At 39.5% G+C, this 20,678-nt stretch overlaps 1 protein-coding gene across 9 annotated transcripts in view; it reads left to right on the top strand.

Moving 5' to 3' along the window:
• The window catches only part of PCDH7 (protocadherin 7), a 427,585-nt gene that overhangs the window by 93,594 nt on the left and 313,313 nt on the right, over positions 1–20,678 (top strand). The window lies entirely within an intron of this gene.

Here is a 20,678-nt window from a genome sequence, read left to right as displayed (position 1 = left end):
GCAAGAATAGGTACTCATTAATATGTGTCATGCTGAAAATGAAAATCGGTTAATGTTTTGAAGTCTCCATATCACCACTTTTCAGATTAACTTGAAGGAAGGCTCTAGGACTCACAACGTGAGCTTCTTTTTTTTTTCCCTCCATAGTATGAGATTGGCTGTTGTTAATTCTCCAACACCAGATGATTTCTTTCTGCAATGAGAGAGCCGTTCTTTCCCTTTGAGAAGAACCCAACAATCCCAGTTGTCATAATTAATTTCATATATATGTACATATCAACAGATAACCATAGTAAGCTTCAGTTTGCTCCACAGAACTGGCTAGTCAGGACTTCTTTACTGATAAATATTTAAGGGGGCATGTATCTAAAGCCTCTGTCTCAGATATGCCCACTCATCCTGGGAGAGTTGAAATTAGAATCTAGAACACCAGGTTCCCGGGGAATGTTCTTTTCAGTATTCGTGGCTTAGTGATCCCAGGGAACCAACCAACCCTGAAGGAATAGCATGACTAACAAATAAACATGACAACACCTGGAAACCAAAGAATTACTGGCAGGAAAGATTGCAAAATAGAGTGCAACAGCGAGATTTATAGCCTCTCCTTTTTCCCCTACACCTATAGTTGTAAAACTTAATCTTATTGATTTTTACTGTAATTATTTCTATTCCTAACCATGTTGGGTTTTTATCTGCTGACTGGAAAAGGAAGGGCACTTTTCAGAGTACATCATTCCTGTTGTCACAGGATGGGACAGAGCTGGATGAACTATGGCCCACAGAACACAGAACACTAATGAGTGGTTTTTTTCTGAAGTTGATGCATTTCTTGATCTTTAGGAAGACAGAGAAGGCATGCCTCTTAATGCATGAGCTCTTTTAGAAATTTCCCGTCATACATACCAAGACCTTAAATATAATGTTTTCTAGGGAGCAGAATCAGTATCAGGAAGGTAAAAGGTAGTGATGGGGACCCTATAGCTGGCTGGCTCTTTCTAAAATTAGAGATTTAATTGATTGGCAGGGCCATGCTTCTTTTTCTAGATCATTTAGATATGCCCAGATTTAAATGTATTACATAAAGATTCTATTTAACTACACACACACACACACACACACACACACACACATACTTTTTCATTCTCTTGGGATCTGATGATGTTTGGGTGGATTGTGTGATTAATTAAGTGCAGATGGCTTTGTGCTTGTACAGGAATTTCACATTGTTAGGGGGAAATTGAATAGATAAAGTAAAAATAGACTCCATTGCTGTTTTGCGAAGGACATGTTAAATGATTCATCTTCAGATTGTCTATCCCTGCCATTAATTTGATGGGGGTGTTATGTTGTGATAGTTGCTTGAATAATGAAGTTAGAGTTGCTTATGAAATCATTTATTTGGTGAATTTGCTCAAATTAATTTGCTCAAATAAAACTTTTCTCTACTAAGATATGATGAATAAATTCCTATAACCGGGATTGACCAAAGAGCTCATCTCTTTTTGGAAAGTAAATCCTCCAGAAAATTATTTTAAAGACTTTTGAAGGGGTTGGGGTTGAATATGGAAAATGGGGCCTTTTCTATCTTGAAGATGACTTACCATAGATAGTTTATTGTAAACAAGTTCTGAATAAAGCCTGGATGGAGGCACAGAATAGATACGAATTATGCCCCATGTTTTAAAGGTGCTCCAACTATGTTAACTGCATCTTGACTTCTCCTAAAAGCATTCACCAGAACAATTAAGATGCTAAGAGTTCTAACAGGTGAAAAGTTAACATTTAAAATAGTGCTCTTGAATTTTTTTCAACTAACAATTTTGGGTCGCTTGATAATGGGAACATCTTCTATTAAAACAGCAATGGCATACCAGCAAATAAAATCACACAGATTGGAGAACAAGAGAAAAACATGATAGGAACACTTTCAAAACAGGCCCAAGGTGGCAAAAGAAATAATAAAATAGAGTATGTTTTTTGTTGAAAGAAAGGTCTTCATCCATAAAAAGCCCCAGAAGGACCATGAGTCTCTAGTTTATCTTTGTTTTCATACTTCTGACTCGGGCATTTTTTTTTTTTTTTTTTGGATCCTTGAGGAATATCTGAAAAGTGACATATTAATCTGAATGATTCCTCATATTGTTTACGTTTGACCCTTGAGAAAAGAGTCTGTTGGGGTGCCTGGGTGGCTCAGTCGGTTAAGCGTCCGACTTCAGCTCAGGTCATGATCTCGCGGTTTGTGGGTTCGAGCCCCGCATCAGGCTCTGTGCTGACAGCTCAGAGCCTGGAGCCTGTTTCAGATTCTGTGTCTCCCTCTCTCTCTCTCTGGCCTTCCCTTGTTCATTCTCTGTCTCTGTCTCAAAAATCAATAAACGTTAAAAAAAAAGTCTGTTCTTCAAGAAGTAGTATATTTGACCAGCACTTGCCTATGAAGAACCATATGTACAGCAACATGGGAAATATGGTAAATCATATTCAAATTGATTTAAAAATAGTAATATATTATTCTAATGAGGAACTGAGCACATTACTGTGGGAAAATAAAGCTTATGCTAAGTAAACAACACTAGCTTTTTTTTTTTTTAAGGAATGAAGAAGTTTTGAGGTTATGTTGGTTATAGCCAACACACCAACACATCTTATGTAAAATGACTGCCAAAATACCAAATATACAGTTCATTTAGGAGCAAATGAGGTTGGGGGAGTGACACATTTTAATACAAATGTGAACATTTTGTTTTAAATGTGATCTGCTGATTATCTGGCACATTGGCAAAAACACAGCAGACTACAGGGTTTCACAGGGGATGACACATGAAGAAAATACAATATTTATAAAAAGGAACAACCGTGGAGAAAACTTGGGAGGTCGTTACAGACTTGTGCAGGGTATTTTTAGCACATGGTCCCACCTCTACTCTCATTAATATTTTTCTGTGCCTCATTTAAAAAAAAAAACATGGACCGATGCTTAAATTTTGATATTATAACATCCTCATGACCATCCACATTTCTCGAGCAGGCATTTGAGCTGAGGCTCCATGAATTGTCACAACGGAAGACAGGCACTGTTTGACCCATTTCACAGATGCGGTTAAATAACTTGCCCTGCAGCCTTGGAACTGGTAAATGACTGCCCTGGGTTCAAACTCAGGTCTGTCTGATTCCAAAGACCAGGTTTTTATCATTCCATTTGCAGATACTGGGGAATCACCAAAAGTGAGTTCTCTGATTCTCAGCCAAGCACCGGTACAAAATGACTGTCATCCCTTTCCTTGCAGTTCTGGGCTTCCGGAAGGACGGATGTCATGCAGAGGAAAGAGATCAGATTAATTTAGGTATCAGAGGAAAAGGCGATGTTCAGTTCCACATGCACATTTGTGTCATAGTGTTTAGTGAGTCTCTAGCTTGACCCAAAATCCCGAACATACAAATGTGGCTAAACTGGTTTTGAGATAAAGCAAAGGACTGTGGCCTTCTCAAGGTCTAAGTCAGATGCTGGGCATAGATAGCCCTGTCTCTGCAAGGTTTCTCACCACTTGGGTTAGCCTGAAATAGATGCGAGGGAACAGTCCTCTGCTTGCAGATACACTTGTCTTCACAGACTTCAACGAAGAGACACCTGTGCTCCTTCCAGGATTTCCTTCATAATCTCCAGTGACAAATGGCCTATGTTCCCGAATGCCCAGGATTTCCCCTGTGCTGGTGCTATCCGCATGTATGAATTGCCAGAATTTAAACCCGAACCTATCCTTCTATGTACAGTTTTATTGTGTCTAGGAATATTCAGTTGAAATGGCTTCTGCATACTGATGTCACCAGAATAGAAACAGTGGGAAGGATAAAATGTGTATCCCAGAGGCACTATTCAGAACCTTGTGAGCTATGTTCCTTGATGCTCAGTTTTTATTAACGGTGAAATTAAGAGTTAGATAAATCGAGTTAAGCCCCATCACAGAACAGCATAGAAACTGATGATAACAAAGGATCAGTATCTTAGATACTGGGTGATAACGTAGAGTAAGTTCTTAAGGGGCAAGCCAGTAACCCGAGAGTATCCTCTCTCTTCCATGCATGATTAATTAAACTCCTTGGTAGTGAGGTCATGGGAGTGCACCCCCCTCACCCTCACTCCCAACCTAAGCAAATCCGTTTTCAAAGAGCACCTGCTTTTACGTTTATTTGCAGGAATCTTCTACTATTTAATTTCATTTTTTACTCAAAATAATCAGTAAATTTGAAGCCATGCCTAACGGAGGGCTGGATGCTATAAATGTTTTACGGCACAGGCCAGTGAATGCTAAGTTTGGAATGTCACCTGCCACATCCAGAAACATTTTCTCATTGTTGCATTGAACAGCCACAGCCTGGCCCAGACTAACAGCGAGCTGTGAAAAAGGTCAGGTGTTGTGTTTTCATCTTTTGTTTGTGTTATTATTTTCCTGGCTGATAAATGGTACTGTAAGCCTTAAATAGCTATTTTGCATTCCTATGGGGATACTGTGTGCATTTTTATGAATCCATCTTGGTTTACTTATGTTGTGCCTCCACCTCTTTATATTAAAAATTTATATTTTCAGTGAGACATTTCAAGTACGTGGCTTTTAAGCATCGGTGCTTCTTGTGGTCATTGCACAGGGACGGTGCTTTATTCCTGAGCGCAGCCCTGGGGCACGCTGGTGAGCACCTGCTCCAAGGTAACTTACCAGAGGCTTCCGGGCCCTGGCATTACTCCTGGTCTAGCTCACAGTTTTCTAGAGAAACCGTGACCCTCAGTCTTCCGGTGGTAGCAGAAGGCTTTAAAAGAACGTGGAGAATTAATTCCCCTTTAAAAGCAATAGAATATTTTCACGCCTTATCATTCTCTTCATTTGCCTGGCTTTACATTTTCTAAGTAAGAAGAGAAAAGACGCTTAAGCATTAAATAACAAAGATCCAAGCCCTAGAGGCTGAATGTAGTAGCAGATGACAGTGATAACAATACAGGCATGACTAGAAATGAGCTTTGGACTGATAGTAACAGAGTGAAGCATTTGGTGACAGAGTGTGATATCTGTAGCAAATTAAAATGCAACGATTGTCCTGGACAAGCTTTTTGGCACACTTTTCTGTGTGATAGATTTGATAGGCGGTTCACCTAGTTCTCCATGTTAGATTTGATGACACGGTTACCTTAACTTTCAGCCAATAAAAATATGGAGGCATGATTCAGGTATTCCAATGTATCTCTTTTTTTTATGGTAGTCGCCATCTTCTTATCCTTTTCACTGTGATGCTCCTGTCCTTTCGTATTTTTCATAGCTTGACATGCGGCAGTAATGGGTCTATTAGCTGCAGTGAATCTGCTGAGCTTGCTTTTTCCAACGAGTATGTCGTCACGGGTACTTTTTTGCAGTTCCTTATTAGTACGTGCCCTTTACCGACTCTGCAGGAGCCATCACCTAGAATTAGACATTTTCTGCTAGACCTATCCTTACTCTGTGCAAAATGATTATAGTCCCTTATACCACCTTCTTGCTGACAGCCAGATACTGCTGAGATTACAATGAAGTCCCTGAAAAATTTAAATATGATGCCACGTAGGTGTACGGGGGTCTTTGATAACGAGAACCATTTGAAGAAACGAATTCCAGAGAATAGAATGTGATAGACACTCCATGAAATCATACTGTGGAAACTCCTGGTTCCTATGAGATTGAGAATATCAGGAGCTAGAATCTTGGAGTTTAGAGTAGTTGAAAACCTAACATACTCAAATGATCCTAGAACGGGATAGGCGAACTCAGAACAGGTCTGAGAGTGCTGCCTCTGCAGAATGAAAAGCACCCAACTAAAAATGAGAATTTCCAATTTCTCTAATTTTAGGGTTATCATTTACATCTCACTCCAAAAGTGCTTTTTTCTTGTTTTGCTCAGCAAAAGCAGTTTCCTTTTATTCTTCGGCAAATTTGGAGTAAAGAACCCAGAATCTGGAGAGGCCCATAAGTGAGGAGAATTTTTGAGAAATATCAATCATAGCAAAGGCAGAACTCCTCTTGATGGCTGTCTGTCTGGTAGTGTGTGATTAAAATGAGGTTTCTTTTTTCTTCCCTCATATACATGTTTCCTCCTTCACCATCTGCGAAATCTTTCTCATTTAGCTCTTCTTGGTGATAGCATTAGAAGCCCTCGTTATCTTTTCTCTGGGTCATTGCCCACCAAGTGTTCTCCGGGCAACAGATTCTTTTCCCACTAAGCCTGTGTGTGCACTCTGTCCACTCCAAAGCGGGGACAAAATGACACCACATGCTTTGAAATATGACTTAACGATCTCCCGGGAAACTTCAGCTTTGTGGTTCTGGTATTTTGCAGAGATACAATGAAGGCAATTCAAAGACATTTTTTTTTCCTTGAAAAAAAAATGAATAAACAAAATTGTTGCATTTTGTTCTGTGTAAGTATGGTGTACCTTGACTTTGCAATTCAGAGATGAAGCTCCCCAAATCTAGCACAGCCTGTTGATAGAGATATGCACCAAGTTACTCAAGGACAAAGTGTGAGATATTGCCTCGCTTTGGGGGAGGGATCTGCTCCAGAGGGGAGATATTTGACCATGACCATGAGGAAAATTTTATCAGGCAGAGGAAGAAGAAGAAATAGAAACAGTTTAGGAGCATGGAAATGGCTTCAAACTCTGTTCACTTGTGGTTAAGGAAGCTGAAGCATAAGGAAGACTATTGAGGGCTGATGTTGGCATGACAGGTAGGTTGGAGCCATCTGAATACCATGAAAAGTTGTTTTGACTTTATCCTCTAGGAAACAAGAAGCCATCAGAGCTGAGAAAGAGTAATTATTTGAAATGTGTGTTATAGAAAGATAATTCTGGCAGCAGATGAATTAGGAGGACCGAAATTAGTGGCAAAGAGATTGGAGTAAGACAGGAGACAGATGATGAGTAACCTAACAAGCCAAGTAGCAGTAATTTAAGGAGGGACAAGTGAAGGGAGACGCAATAAGGCCTAAGTACAGATGAATTGATAAGAGTTTGGTGAACAGATGGGGATATGTTGTGTTCACGAAGGTGAAAGCCTAAAGATTATTGTGTTGTTCCTATCGTGGACAATGAAGTGGACGGTGATGCCAATAACGTCGAAGAGTTATGCCAATAAGACGAAGAGTACCGCATTAGATAGTAGGCAATATTACCAATGTATTGCTTTCTCCCTCTACAGATTCGACATTGTTGAGTCATGTCTTGGTTTATGGACAAGGCATATTATTTATGTGATTCATGTTCAGTGAATCTGGCAATTCATTGGTGCATCTTGGGGAATCTGTGATATGAGCCCAAAGACTACCAAGGGTATTATATCTCCGTGTACTGTGGTACCATTTCTAATTTGCACTTACTATTTGTATATAACTAAACTTTCAATCTGTTTCTCCTTTTCAGCCATCAGTTTCTTTTTAGTGCGTTGCCCGTGAATATTGAGGAACTCTAAGACAGACCAAAGTCACATTAAGATTTAAGGGACTACTTCCTCAGAACCACATATTTCATTTCCTGAGGATTGTCAGGAAGCCAGGGAAAAGATAACATGTCAGATCTGTATTGCTGTTATTGGTGCTTCTTTCTTTTTTTAAAAATTTTTTAAATGTTTATTTATTTTTGAGAGATAGAGAGAGAGAGACAGAGAGACAGAGCACGAGCAGGGGAGGGGCAGAGAGAGAGAGGGAGACCCAGAATTAGAAGCCAGCTTCAGGTTCCGAACTGTCAGCACAGAGCCCAACGCGGGACTCGAAGCCATGAACCGTGAGATCATGACCTGAGCCCAAGTCGGACGCCTAACTGACTGAGCCATCCAGGCACCCCAATTGGTGCTTCTTTCTGAACTGCTGTTTTGCCATTATGATGGTTCTGAGTAGCTGCTCTTCTGTAGATGCCCAAAGAACACGTGTGGCAACAGGGAAAATATTAAAACTTCTTTGGGAGTTTTGAGAATGAACTACAGTGGTTTAAGTACTTAAGCCCTTGGATCATTTCAAACATATCAAACAATATTAATGTGCTTTTGTGTGGCTCTTTTTTTTTTTTTCCTTTTTTAAAAATTCTAAAATGTCAGGTCAGACTAAGCCAAGCATTGACGGGCTTTTTGAGTTAATGTTTAATAAGATGAAGGGACTGCCAGTACCTTAAAATAATAGGGAACGTGACTTGGGCAAATGTAGACTTTCCCTCAAATTTGACTTCTGGTGTGTATCTGGCTAGAAAAGCTATTATTTTCTTCTGTCTTCCATCATTTTCTTTTTCTGTGTGTGTCTCTCTCTCCCTTCTTTCTTCCTTCTTTCCCTTCGAGCATTATTGCTATATCCTTCTCGTTGTTCATGTCCCGCAGAAGGCTTCACTCTGACCTGGCCATTCTTTAAAACCTAATGGCAAATCTTAAGTTCTACTCCATTTGATAACCTCGTTAAAGCCGTGGGGGCACTATTAGGTATTTGTTTATTTATTTCGAGGACCTCTCTTGAGATGAGAATCATAAATATCGATTGTGGATTTTTTGGAAGGAAAGCAGGACTCCTAGGAAGTCAGAGTATCGTGTCATAGTGGGGTTAGGATTCTCCGGGAGGAGGATAATAGACGCAGATAAAACAAATGCACTATCAAGACAAACTGGAACAGCACCTTATAGGAGCAAACGTATGCTTTTAAAAAATGCATCACAGTAATACAGTGTGTCAATAATCCATCATTAATGCAATTGAGCCTCCAGCATCTCTAGTATATTAAAAGCCATTCCGGAGCTTATTCCCGGCATGCTCCACTTTAGACAATATTGACCTGTAGCATTACTCTTGGAAATAAGAACCGGAAAGTTTCTTTTTTTGGACCTGTACCCAGAAGTGGATACATCCCATCCAAGAACATCTAGAGATTTCCAAATCACCAAACACTGCAGACCATGCCAGTTAGAAGAGGCAGTCGTTAGTGAAAACTTAGAAGCACTGTTATCTGACTATGGATTGTTCTCCAGAAATATTCATTTCCAACGTGACTGCCTTGTGCTACTCAAGACTTTTATATGTCCCACCTCTAACTGTCAACGTACATATAAGCAATGCACATACATTTCCACTTTAGTATTAGGAAGATAAAACTACAAAGAAAATTCACGTATGCAGCCCAAATACCATTAGAGCTAAACTTCGTTTTTTTGTGTGTTTATTGGTTTTAAATTTATATCTCACTTCTTTGTAAAAGCCGGTAAGGGAATTTACATGCTTAGTATGCAATGTTTACCTTGTGCCCATGATTATCTTGCTTTATTTACTCCTCCCCACTACTTAATAAGCAGGTACTGGAATTTACATCTGAAAGCTAAGGTTATTGAAGCTCGTGGAGGTGAAATCACTTTTCCAGGACCCTCAGCTAGGACCACTGACCCGAGCACAAACCCGAGTCCATAAAGATGGCAGTATTTATTTTTCAAAAAGTACAAAAAAAAATATGAATGTAGGGCTGTCAGTGCATGTTTTTAAAGAATAGTTTTGGGAATAATCAGTGCGGAAAGAGGGGTCATTGGTATCTAGGTGTTATCTGCTCCGAAATAAAAACAAGGAGATAAAAGGATCATGAAACTGAGTGGATATTTCTATCTTTACATTGTACCCCCAAGAACATCAATCTGTGTGGGCCTTGTTGCGTCTCCTGTATCTCTGTTGTGTGTAGTTCAATGCCGGTCAGTACCCTGGAGGAGAAGACTATGTGACAGATTAAGGTTTATGTGCTCAAGAGGACTACAGTCCAGTGTGTGTACAGGTATAAATTCTGGAAAGGTCTTGGAGGAGGTGTTTAGGATCAAGTTGTTGAAGGAGTAAAGCCTATACACCTTTGTGATGTGGCAGAGCCTAGTTGTTAAGCATGGTCAAGAATGAAGGTTTTGGGGGCGCCTGGGTGGCTCGGTTGAGCTTTTCACTTTGCCTCAGGTCATGATCTCACGGTGCGTGGGTTCAAGTCCCACGTTGGACACTGTACTGGCAGCATGGAGCCTGCTTCATATTCTCTGTCTCCCTCTCTCTCTCTCTCCCCTTCCCTGCTCTCTCTCTCTCTCTCTCTCTGTCTAAAAAATAAACATTAAATGAATATAGGTTTTGGAGTTACACTGCTGGTGTTTAAGGTCTAGTCCTATCACGTATTAGCTCACAATCCCTGGGAGTTCCTTAATCAAATTTTGCTTTCATTGCTTTATCTGTAAAATGAGAATCACAAATACAACCTATTTCATACGATTGCTTGATAAACACTTACATAGCAATTTCTATGTGCTGTGCAGTGTCCTAAGCACTCTCCAAATATTAAGTTAATGAGTTCTCAAAAGAACCGGGTAGATATTATTATTGTTAGTATCAAGGCAATAAAAGGAGTTGATCTGTATAGAGTATTTAGAGCAATGGCTGGCCCATAGTAAGTACTCAGTAAACAGCAGCTCAGTAAATATTATCTGAAGCAAAGAAGCAGGAAAAGGTATTGGAAGCAGAGGAAATGCCATGTGCCTAAGTGACAGAGACAAGAGTAAATACATAATCTATCCTTGCTGAAGCCACAATCGTGGGTATGGTCCTGGTGACCAGTCAAGAGAAACTTTCAAGTGGAATGTGGCTCAACGACTTTCTTAATTTCCATTGTCGATATTTGAGACAGGCCTAGTTATTTACATTTTAGTGGCTTGTAAGCAGTACCAATGATCTCATGTACATTTTTCTTTTCAGTTTAGTAGCTAATCTACGTTTTGAAAATATGTGTATTCATCATGGAGTTTTATAGTTATGTGCAGAAAATAACTTAATAAAAAAAGATATGGCTCATAAATGTGTGTATTTTTCTGAATTGACTAGTGGAAAAAAAAAAAAAAGCCAGTAACCAAAGTTCCAAGAACAAGGTTGTCTGGTTTAGAGTGATTCTTTTCAAGCGGCTTTTCATTCTTCTCTACCCACAATATCATGCATGTGTCAAACTAGGGGTACTCAAGATATTTTCTGGTTTGCCTAGGATTTGCAAGGTTCTGTATACAGTGTACCTTTACCTTAACCTTGAGGTAATTGCTTTAAATACCACAGATATTAATAGCGACATTTAATCAATACGTTTGTTATTCATTTGTAATAGTCATTTGACTATATTTTATGTAAGTTACTAATGGTCTCTAAGCCTTATGAGAGCTTTGTGAATGTTGCTGCTATGGTTTGTGGGGTGTTTGTTTGTTTGTTTGTTTGAGTTTACTAACTTGGACACAAAGGTTGATGCTTGAGTTTCATTCAGACCTTCCTCACATATGCTCAGGTGTGCGTGTATCTTCTCTTTCTTTGTTACTTCATCTTTCAAACTGGAGTGATCTCTCCAGCTGCCATTTTGTTTTGTTTAGTTCTGGAGGGAGAGGGGGTTTTGAGGTAGTGATATTGGGGTTTGTATGTGATGAAACACAGAGGACTCTACCCAGGGAACCAAATTATAGGCAGGAAGAATGGATGTTTAATTCAACACTTCATCCCACAAGCATTAATTAAACGTGTGATGTAAATTAAATACATATAAATATATACGGCTATGGAAAATTGTCCCTTTGTTCTCCTAGCTCCCAAACAAGTAAAATCCAGAGGTATACAATAGATTGAGAAAGCAAATGGGATGGAATGGCAGAAAGGAAGTTCAGGGGTGGTTTTAAAATTTTCCAAATTGTAAGCAAATCTGGAGGGTAAAATTTCTATTATTAAATCAGATTTTGCTCTTTAAAAGTAAAGCGGTTGGTGGATCGAGTATCAGTGTATCTGTATTTAGAAGGAACAACCTGAACCCACAGATCCAGCTTCATTTCATGAAGCAATTGTCAGCAGTAACTAATTGATATCCGCAAAGTACTTCTACAAATGCCACCTGTTCCGAAATATGCTCAGAACTCTCTTAACAGCAATAAATGGTAATTCTTCTAACAATCAGGTGTCTAGATTGAAATCTTACCACGTGTCATACTTTTAAATAAGAATATTACAATATCACCGATCTTGGCTTTTAATAAACTGGGAGAAAAAAAGGAACCAAAAAATTTGCATGATCCACAGTTTTTAGAAATATGGCTACTAAAATGTAGGAAACTTGATCATCTTATTGCACACAGTTTGCTCTAAAATAGAAGGGGGATGGAAACACCTTGATGATATATTGTCACATGGACCACTTTATGACCTGCATTCTTTATGGTATGACACTTGCTCTATTGACACATGTTATTTATTGGATAGCAGAGCAAATAGGCTAGTAAATCATGGTTGCATGTCTAGCCAATCGGAATCTGCCCTGGTTTTGTAGCGTGCTAAATTTTTTTTTTTTTTTTTTTTACTTATTTATTCTGCTTCCTTTTGTTCTTTATCAGTCTCTATTTTATAGAAATCTTTTCTTTAATAGACTCTCATCTTGAGATATTTTAAAATGTACCACATGTCAAATCCAATTCAACTAAGATACCTAAATGCATGTTATTTAAATTAAACATGAATGCTTTGAAAAGTGTATACTTACACCATAATTGCTTAAAACTACATTTCCACATTATGTATGTTGTAGACTTGAATCTCGTCAATGTATTCAAGACCCAAAGTTAGGTTTAAAAAAACCCAGGAAATAAATTATTCATATCACATACGTCTATACATCTGATAGTGTAATTAGCAATCAAAAGTACTACATATGGTGATGTAATAGAGACATAATTTTGCACATCCTGCTGTTGATGGATTTAGGTACCACATTTTGCACATTTTCTATTTCATTATTTTGGGCTAAAAAAAGATAAAAATAAAATAACATGTTTTCTTTATTTTAGTTCCTTTTTTTAATCATCCTTCATGCTTTTTTTGCTTTCCTTCCATGTCTGGCTCTCATGTCCCCAGTTTGAGTAGGATTTGTTTTTCTTCATTTCTCTTTCCTATTTCCTAGGCTGCAGCACTAATACTAAATAATAACAACAGAAATCTTGGGCCTGAATCTGGGGAGATTTCACAGGTCATTGAGGTTATTTCTCTGCTTTTCATTAGCTTGCTAGACATCCCAGAATGAGAATTATTTATGCTGTTCTCAACATCCCTATGAATTTCTTGTAGTTCTCAAATCGTGTTTGTCCTTATTTTTCTAAATGTTGTATGTATTCTGGCATAAATTTCTCCAGCTAAAACATTCCTTTCTCATTCTTATTTCCTCATAATGCCTCTAAATTTTCACTCCTTGCTTCTACTTCAACTTGTTTCACTCTGTCTCTCTTTACTAGATTGTTGGATTTTGTTGGATGTAGGAAAAGTCTAATCACTTCTAGTAAAATGAGAGCATTTCATCAAAATCTCCTTTCTGAAATTATACTTGTTCAGGCATCCCACTCTAGCATTTTCCTACAAGTGGCCTTATGTTAAACTACACTTTTTTTTTTTTTTTTTTTTTTTTTTTTTTTGCTCTCATTTGCATGGCTAGATAGCCTGCATCCTGTTACCTGAGATGTTTCAACTTCCTGTCTGGCTGACCAGATTTTATCCCTCATAAGCTTCCTCCATTCATGCCTGGACAGCTAAAAAGACAAAGAGAATCATCATCAGAATTTATTCACGGGAGATATGTTTCTGCTCTACGCTGCCATCTTAAAACTAATCCAGAAAGGAAAAGCTGCATGGACTTGATTAATATAAAGAACGGAGTTTGAGGGCGCCTGGGTGGCTCAGTTGGTTGAGCGTCCAACTTCGGCTTGGGTTATGATCTCGCGGTTTGCGAGTTCGAGCCCCGCGTCGGGCTCTGTGCTGACAGCTCAGAGCCTGGAGCCTGCTTCACATTCTGTGTCTCCCTCTCTCTCTGCCCCTCCCCTGCTCATGCTCTGGCTCTCTCTCTCAAAAATGAGTAACATTAAAAGAAATTACAAAAAAAAAAAAAACTCAGTTCAAATTTTGATAGTGGTGTTTAGCAACTATGGGATAAACATCTCCTCTGTAAAATGGGCATAACAGTTTTGCAAAGAGTAATGTCAGTTTTACACTGAGGAAGCTAAATAACTTTTGTAAAATTCTGGGCACAAGTTCCTGGCATACAATAAGGTCATGGATATGAGTATGCCCAAAGATTTTTTTTTAAAGTTTCACCCATTATTTCAACGTTTGATAAGATTATCCTTAATTGATTGATTAAAATTGAAGCCAAAGAAAAACAAACACAAAAGACAGCAGGGCCTCTACTCATTGTGAATACCTTCCCCCCTCCAGCTGACTCTGAACCAAGAAGAGATGAATTAGAGTTAAGCTCACCTGCAGTTTATCCAGTAAATAGTAGGCTGATGGAAGGCCTATTTTTCCTTTCTACCTATGGGGACAAGTGTCATCTGTGTAAAATAGATGTGAAACCCCTATCCATAGGGTTATTACTGATGTGTATACAGCCATCAACAAAACATGTTTGTCCCACTTTACTAGGCAGTGTTCTTTCCTATAATGAATTCTGTCCCTAAAATTAAAGTTGTACAGATGGTTCATATTTCAGATGCCTTATAATTGTCATACTTCAAAAAAAATTAATGGGGCACCTGGGTGGCTCAGTTGGTTGAGCATCTGACTTTGGCTCAGGTCATGATCTCAGAGTTTGTGAGTTCGAGCCTGACCTGGGGCTTGCTGCTCTCAGCGCGGAGATGGCTTCAGATCCTCTATCCCCTCCTCTCTCTTCTTCCCCTCTCATGCTCTCTCGCAAAAATAAACATTAAGAAAATTAAAAACAAATTTAATGTGTGCTCCTTCATTGAGATCTGGCCGCATATGAATCCGTACCTAAGTGATTTATCATTTTAGTAAACACGCAAAAGTGGCACTTCAAAGAAGCACAGGAACTCACACATGAGATTTGTTAAATGTCTTTTGACAAATGGGATTTGTTAAATGTCTTTTGAAAAAAAAATTGTTCGCACCTAGAGGGGAGCTCTGCATCCCCTCTTGCCCCCCTCTTGCCTCACAAGTTGTGGCAGAATTGTGAGCTTTTGTTTTTGCTGTGGCTGGATGAAACTGGGTTTTGGCTAAAAATGATACAACATATAATAGCATAAAAATAGATTCTGCAACTCCACTATTGAAGAATTTTATCTCCCTTGTCCATCCACATGCAGCAGGATCAAGTGTCTAACTTTTAGGCCCCTGAAAGTTTCTTTCTTTCTTTCTTTCTTTCTTTCACACTACTGGATATGTCTGTGTATCCTGCCATCAGATATCTTGTGAGTATCGGCTGATCTTGGTTCATGTGAAGTCATATTAACTGATAGTAATGAAGCCTGTTTCTCTTTTATTGATCGGTGTTCAAACCATGATTAGAAGGCTTTGATGAATTCTGGTGCCAAGCCTATATTCTTGAATCTGACCTTACTACCCATCCCTCCCATCATTAACTAATGTAGTGCTTATCTCGTAATGCTGTTGTTAGCAGTAAATAAAATCAAAATATAAATTTACCCCATGTGCACATGTGCACACGTGTGCAGGCTTAAAGAAATTTCTAGCCATCCATTCGTTAATGCGAATCAAGAAATATCGATGAGTCTGCCATGCGCCAGGCACTGTCATGCTGTGGCTATGAAGATATGAATAAGGGTGCAGCCCCTGCCCTGGAGGCTGTCCCTGTCTAATGAGTAAGACAGATAAGAATATTAACCATCAGCTAATGTGATCAGCACAGTAATGGCGGAGTTGTTTCAGTGCAGTAGGACCGGTGTAGAGGGTCAACATTCTCAGTCTCGGTCAAGAAAAGCAGACTCTGCGTTTTCTATGACAATGTATCTGCAGCAAAAAGGTAGAAGTTTGTTTGGCATCCAGAATGGAAGGCGATCTCTTGCTGTTTCAAGCAGGAGCAGCCCAGTTATGTGAGGGTATTTACTGGACCTTAAGGACAGCAATGCCCAATGCTCAAAAGCGTATCTGGAGTACGTGTGCATGTGTGTGTGTGTGTGTGCACACGTGTACAGAGATCGATGTTATATTGCTCTCCTGTTGCTGCTGTAACAATTACCACAAATTGAGTGTCTTAAAACATCCTAGCAGCAACGTAGATGGAACTGGAAGGTATTATGCTGAGTGAAATAAGTCCGTCAGAGAAGGACAGATATCGTATGTTTTCACTCATGTGTGGATCTTGAGAAACTTCACAGAAGACCATGGGGGAAAGGAAGTGGAAAAAAAAATAGCTGCAAACAGAGAGGGAGGGAGGCAAACCACAAGAGATTCTTAAATACAGAGAACAAACTGAGGGTGGATGGGGGGCTGGTGGGGGAGAGGGGAAAATGGGTGATGGGCATTGAGGAGGGCACTTGTTGGGGTGAGCACTGCGTCTTGTATGTAAATCAATCTGACAACAACTTACATTAAAAAAAATCCTAAATTTATTATTTTACAATTCTGGAAGTCCGAAGTCTGAAATGGGTCTCAGGGGCTAAAATCAAGGCACCAGAAGCATTGCATTCCTTGCTGAAGGCTCTAGGGGAGGATCTGTTCTTGCTTTTCCAGCTTCTAGCACCTTCTGGCACCTGGCCACATTTCTTGGCTCAGAGCCTCTTCCTCCATTTTCAAAATCAGCAATGGACAATGCACAACAGCGGCACTGAAGTATTCCGCCTCCCTTTTCCACGCTGAAGAGACTGTGTGGTTACATTAGTCCACCTGAGTAATCCAGGATAATTTCCTATCTTATAGTCGGCTGCGTGGCATCCATAATTCTGCCTGCATTCTAAATGTTAACTCACCCCCAACGGCCAGATCATATGACATATTTGTGGATTCCAGGGAGGAGGATGTGAACATCCTAAAACCATGTGGTATTTTGATACCACAGAAGTGTAAATTTTTTCACAGTTAAGGATTGGATATTAGGGAGGGAATGGAAAACATAAGCAATAAGCTGAAAATACTTACCATCGACACAAGAGAGACCAGGACTTGAATCTCTAGTTAAGAAACTTCCCTGTTACATATACTGTGCTATATTTGGACAAAATTTATACAGGTAAACAAATGGAAAGTGTCGTGTAAATGTCATGTAAAAGGGTGGAACTCACATCGTGCACATGTTATGTGAAAGACAGGCACACGAATGGTCTCTGTGAAATAAATAAGAGGTGGTTGTGCATTTTGGTGATGGGACCCCAAATCCAGGGCGAATGAAAACATTGTTACAAACTTTAGAGTTCATTTAAAACTGACATCTATCCAGGGGTGGCTCAGTCAGTTGAGCACGATTCTTTTTTTTTTTTTTTAATTGTTTTAATGTTTATTTATTTTTGACAGAGAGAGAGAGACAGAGAGAGAGAGAGAATGAGCGGGGGAGGGGCAGAGAGAAAGGGAGACACAGAATCCGAAGCAGGCTCCAGTTGTCAGCACAGAGCCCGATGCAGGGCTAGAACTCACGGACCGTGAGATCATGACCTGAACCGAAGTCGGACGCTTAACCGACTGAGCCACCCAGGCGCCCCTGAGCATGATTCCTGATTTCAGGTCAGATCATGATCTGGGGCTCCTGGGATCGACCCCCGCATTGGGTTCCGCACTGAGCGTGGAGCCTGCTTAAGACTCGCTCCCTCTTTCTCTCTCTCTCCCTCTGCATCTCTCCACCGCTTGCACTCTCTCTCTCTCTAAAATAAAAAAATAATAAATTTAAAATATTAAAAAACTGAGATCTATACAGCATCTTAAAAATTACCACTTTTCTTTATATGTTTTACATGTTCAGTGGAGTTATAAGCTCTTCAATATTAATAAACTGACACTACGTTACATTTACCATGTGCCACTCTTCTAACTGTTTTATGTGTATTAACCATTTATCACCAGGGTTGGCTTCTTAGGCATTGATCTATGTAGTGACACAGGGCCCCACATTGAAAAGGTTCCCCGCTTGGTTTAATTCTCTCTTGTCACCATCTTGAAATTCTTTTTTAAAAAAATATTTATTTATTTACGTATTTTGAGAGAGAAAGAGAGCGGGGGAAGGGCAGAAAGTAAGAGAGAGAGGATCCCAAGCAGGCACCAGGCTGTTAATTCACAGCCCAACTTGGTCTCGATCTCAAGAAACATAAGATCCTGACCTGAGCCAAAATCAAGAGTCTGACCCTTGACCCCCTGAGCCACCCAAGTGTCCACCATCCTAAAGTTTTTTTTTTTTTTTTTCAACGTTTATTTATTTTTGGGACAGGGAGAGACAGAGCATGAACGGGGGAGGGTCAGCGAGAGAGGGAGACACAGAATCGGAAACAGGCTCCAGGCTCGGAGCCATCAGCCCAGAGCCTGACGCGGGGCTCGAACTCCCGGACCGCGAGATCGTGACCTGGCTGAAGTCGGACGCTCAACCGACTGCGCCACCCAGGCTCCCCTCTCCTGCTTTTTTGAAAGCAGAGATAACATCTTCTTCTATGTGTCTTCTTCTCAACTGTGACCCATTGTCTGCTACATGGTTCCCTTTCACCAAGTGCCAGTTGAATTGAATTACATTTGATGGGCTTTGGTAAAAATATTCATTTAGATGTTAGAAACAGTGGTTTTATATAAATCCACCAATAAAATTACTTTAAGAAGTGTAATTACATGTACATTCAAGAGAGTGAAACAAAGGAAAGACGTATATAATAATAAACCAGTAGGTGGGAGGTGTAGCTGAGAGAGTTGGTTGCTTGTTAGGCTTCCAGTGTATTTAATATTCATCTTCTGGGGTCTGTTATGTGCCACGCGCTAGGCTGCATGAGGGAAATTTAGTAATAATTTTATTAGTAATAACAATAAAAATTCATCCTCAGGGAACATGGACTCCCATGGGCTGAGAAATTCCATTCTAGAGAGGTCTCATCGCAGAGTCTACACTAGGGCTGGAAGAAAGGATGTAGTAAGACTCATAGACCAGGGCTTGGACATTTTAGGGTTTATTCTACCAACTGAGAACACATGTAAACTTGGGCAGTGCACAGCTATTCTGTATCTCTGTTTCACCCTCTGTAAAGTGGGGCTCATGATATCTGTTCTACCTACTTCACAAGGTGATGTCAGGATATCACCTTCAGAATATGAAGCATATGAAGGCATCTTGAATTTTTTTTTTTTTTTTTTTTTTAAATATTTTTTTCAACGTTTATTTATTTTTGGGACAGAGAGAGACACAGCATGAACGGGGGAGGGGCAGAGAGAGAGAGAGACACAGAATTGGAAGCAGGCTCCAGGCTCCGAGCCATCAGCCCAGAGCCCGACGCGGGGCTCGAACTCACGGACCGCGAGATCGTGACCTGGCTGAAGTCGGACGCTTAACCGACTGCGCCACCCAGGCACCCCTTGAATTTTTTTTTAAAGGAAGGAGGAGGTAGGTATTAAACTAAGGTGTTTTTCTTGTACTAGGTATAGTTCCAAACAAGACACGGGCAATAAAATCACAAAATATGAAAAAAAAAAAGCACCTTATTTCACATTACGCATAGCCACATTATTTTACTGCATACATCGCTGCTTTATATACTCTATATTTAGTTGACTCAGATAGCTATTGGACCAAAACAGAAAGATTGAAGATGTTAGCAGTGCAATTTATTTTAATCCTTCATTTACTATTTTATGTAACCCATATTTGGTTGACTCATATAGTTAATAGAGAAGCCAGAACATGAAGCCCACTTATTTGATTCATTTTATCACTTTATTGGCTATCTTTTTTTTTTTTTTCATAAGGTACTGCAGGTAAGGCAGAGATGAATAAGATGTGGTCTATGCTTTGACAGAGAGCACAGTTAACTAGTGATAACAGAGACAAAATGCATGCACACAAGAGCAGAAGTATTAAGTGGTAAAAAGATTCACAGGAGGAAGTGAACATCTGAAAAAAGGAAAGTATATATCTGGAATATATATATATATATATATATATATATACACACACACATACACACACATATATATTTGTATATTACATATATGTGTGTGTATGTGTGTGTGTATATATATATATATATATATACACGTATGTATTCATGGCAAGAAAAAGCACAGTTTAAAATCAAGCAGTATGGAAGAAGTAGAAAGTGTAGGTGACTGTATTATCACTGGATTGAAAACTCCTATTATTTTAAATGGAAGAACCAATGCTGCCCAGGAGATTGCATGTATGGGTGAAGTTTTTCATAGCAACCTTTACAGGGATTTATAAAAAGTTGAATTTCTCTCCTGAAAGTTTTATTGTGAAGAGTAATAGTTTTGAAAATGTGATCAGTAGATCCAGGAATAAAATGATATTATGATAAAAATGTGTGGACTGGAGGTTATGATAATGGGGGGGGAGTGAGGAATGTCTGTCTCTAGCTGATTCAGATCATTTCAAGATGGTTATTACAATACCTGCAGATTTCAAACACCAGCAATAAAATCCCATAAAGAATACACCCATTTACATTATTGTGGCCTTGAATGCCTGTCAAAATTACTCACGGTTTAACTGCGTTAGCTGAGTTGAGTGCCTTAGGGTTCATAGAGCTGACTCACTTTAAACCACACTGACTACCACAGTAGGGCATTCTAGGCTCCTCTTTGAGAAACACAACACTTAACAAGGAGACGCTAGCTTTTGGTTGTCAGTACTTTCAAAAAGAAAGTACCCAGTGACAGACACATCC

This window comes from Leopardus geoffroyi, chromosome B1 (genome assembly GCF_018350155.1).
Source record: "Leopardus geoffroyi isolate Oge1 chromosome B1, O.geoffroyi_Oge1_pat1.0, whole genome shotgun sequence".
Taxonomy (NCBI): domain Eukaryota; kingdom Metazoa; phylum Chordata; class Mammalia; order Carnivora; family Felidae; genus Leopardus; species Leopardus geoffroyi.
The sequence above is the reverse complement of the archived record's forward strand: the minus strand, read 5'-3'. Positions and strand labels throughout refer to the sequence as shown.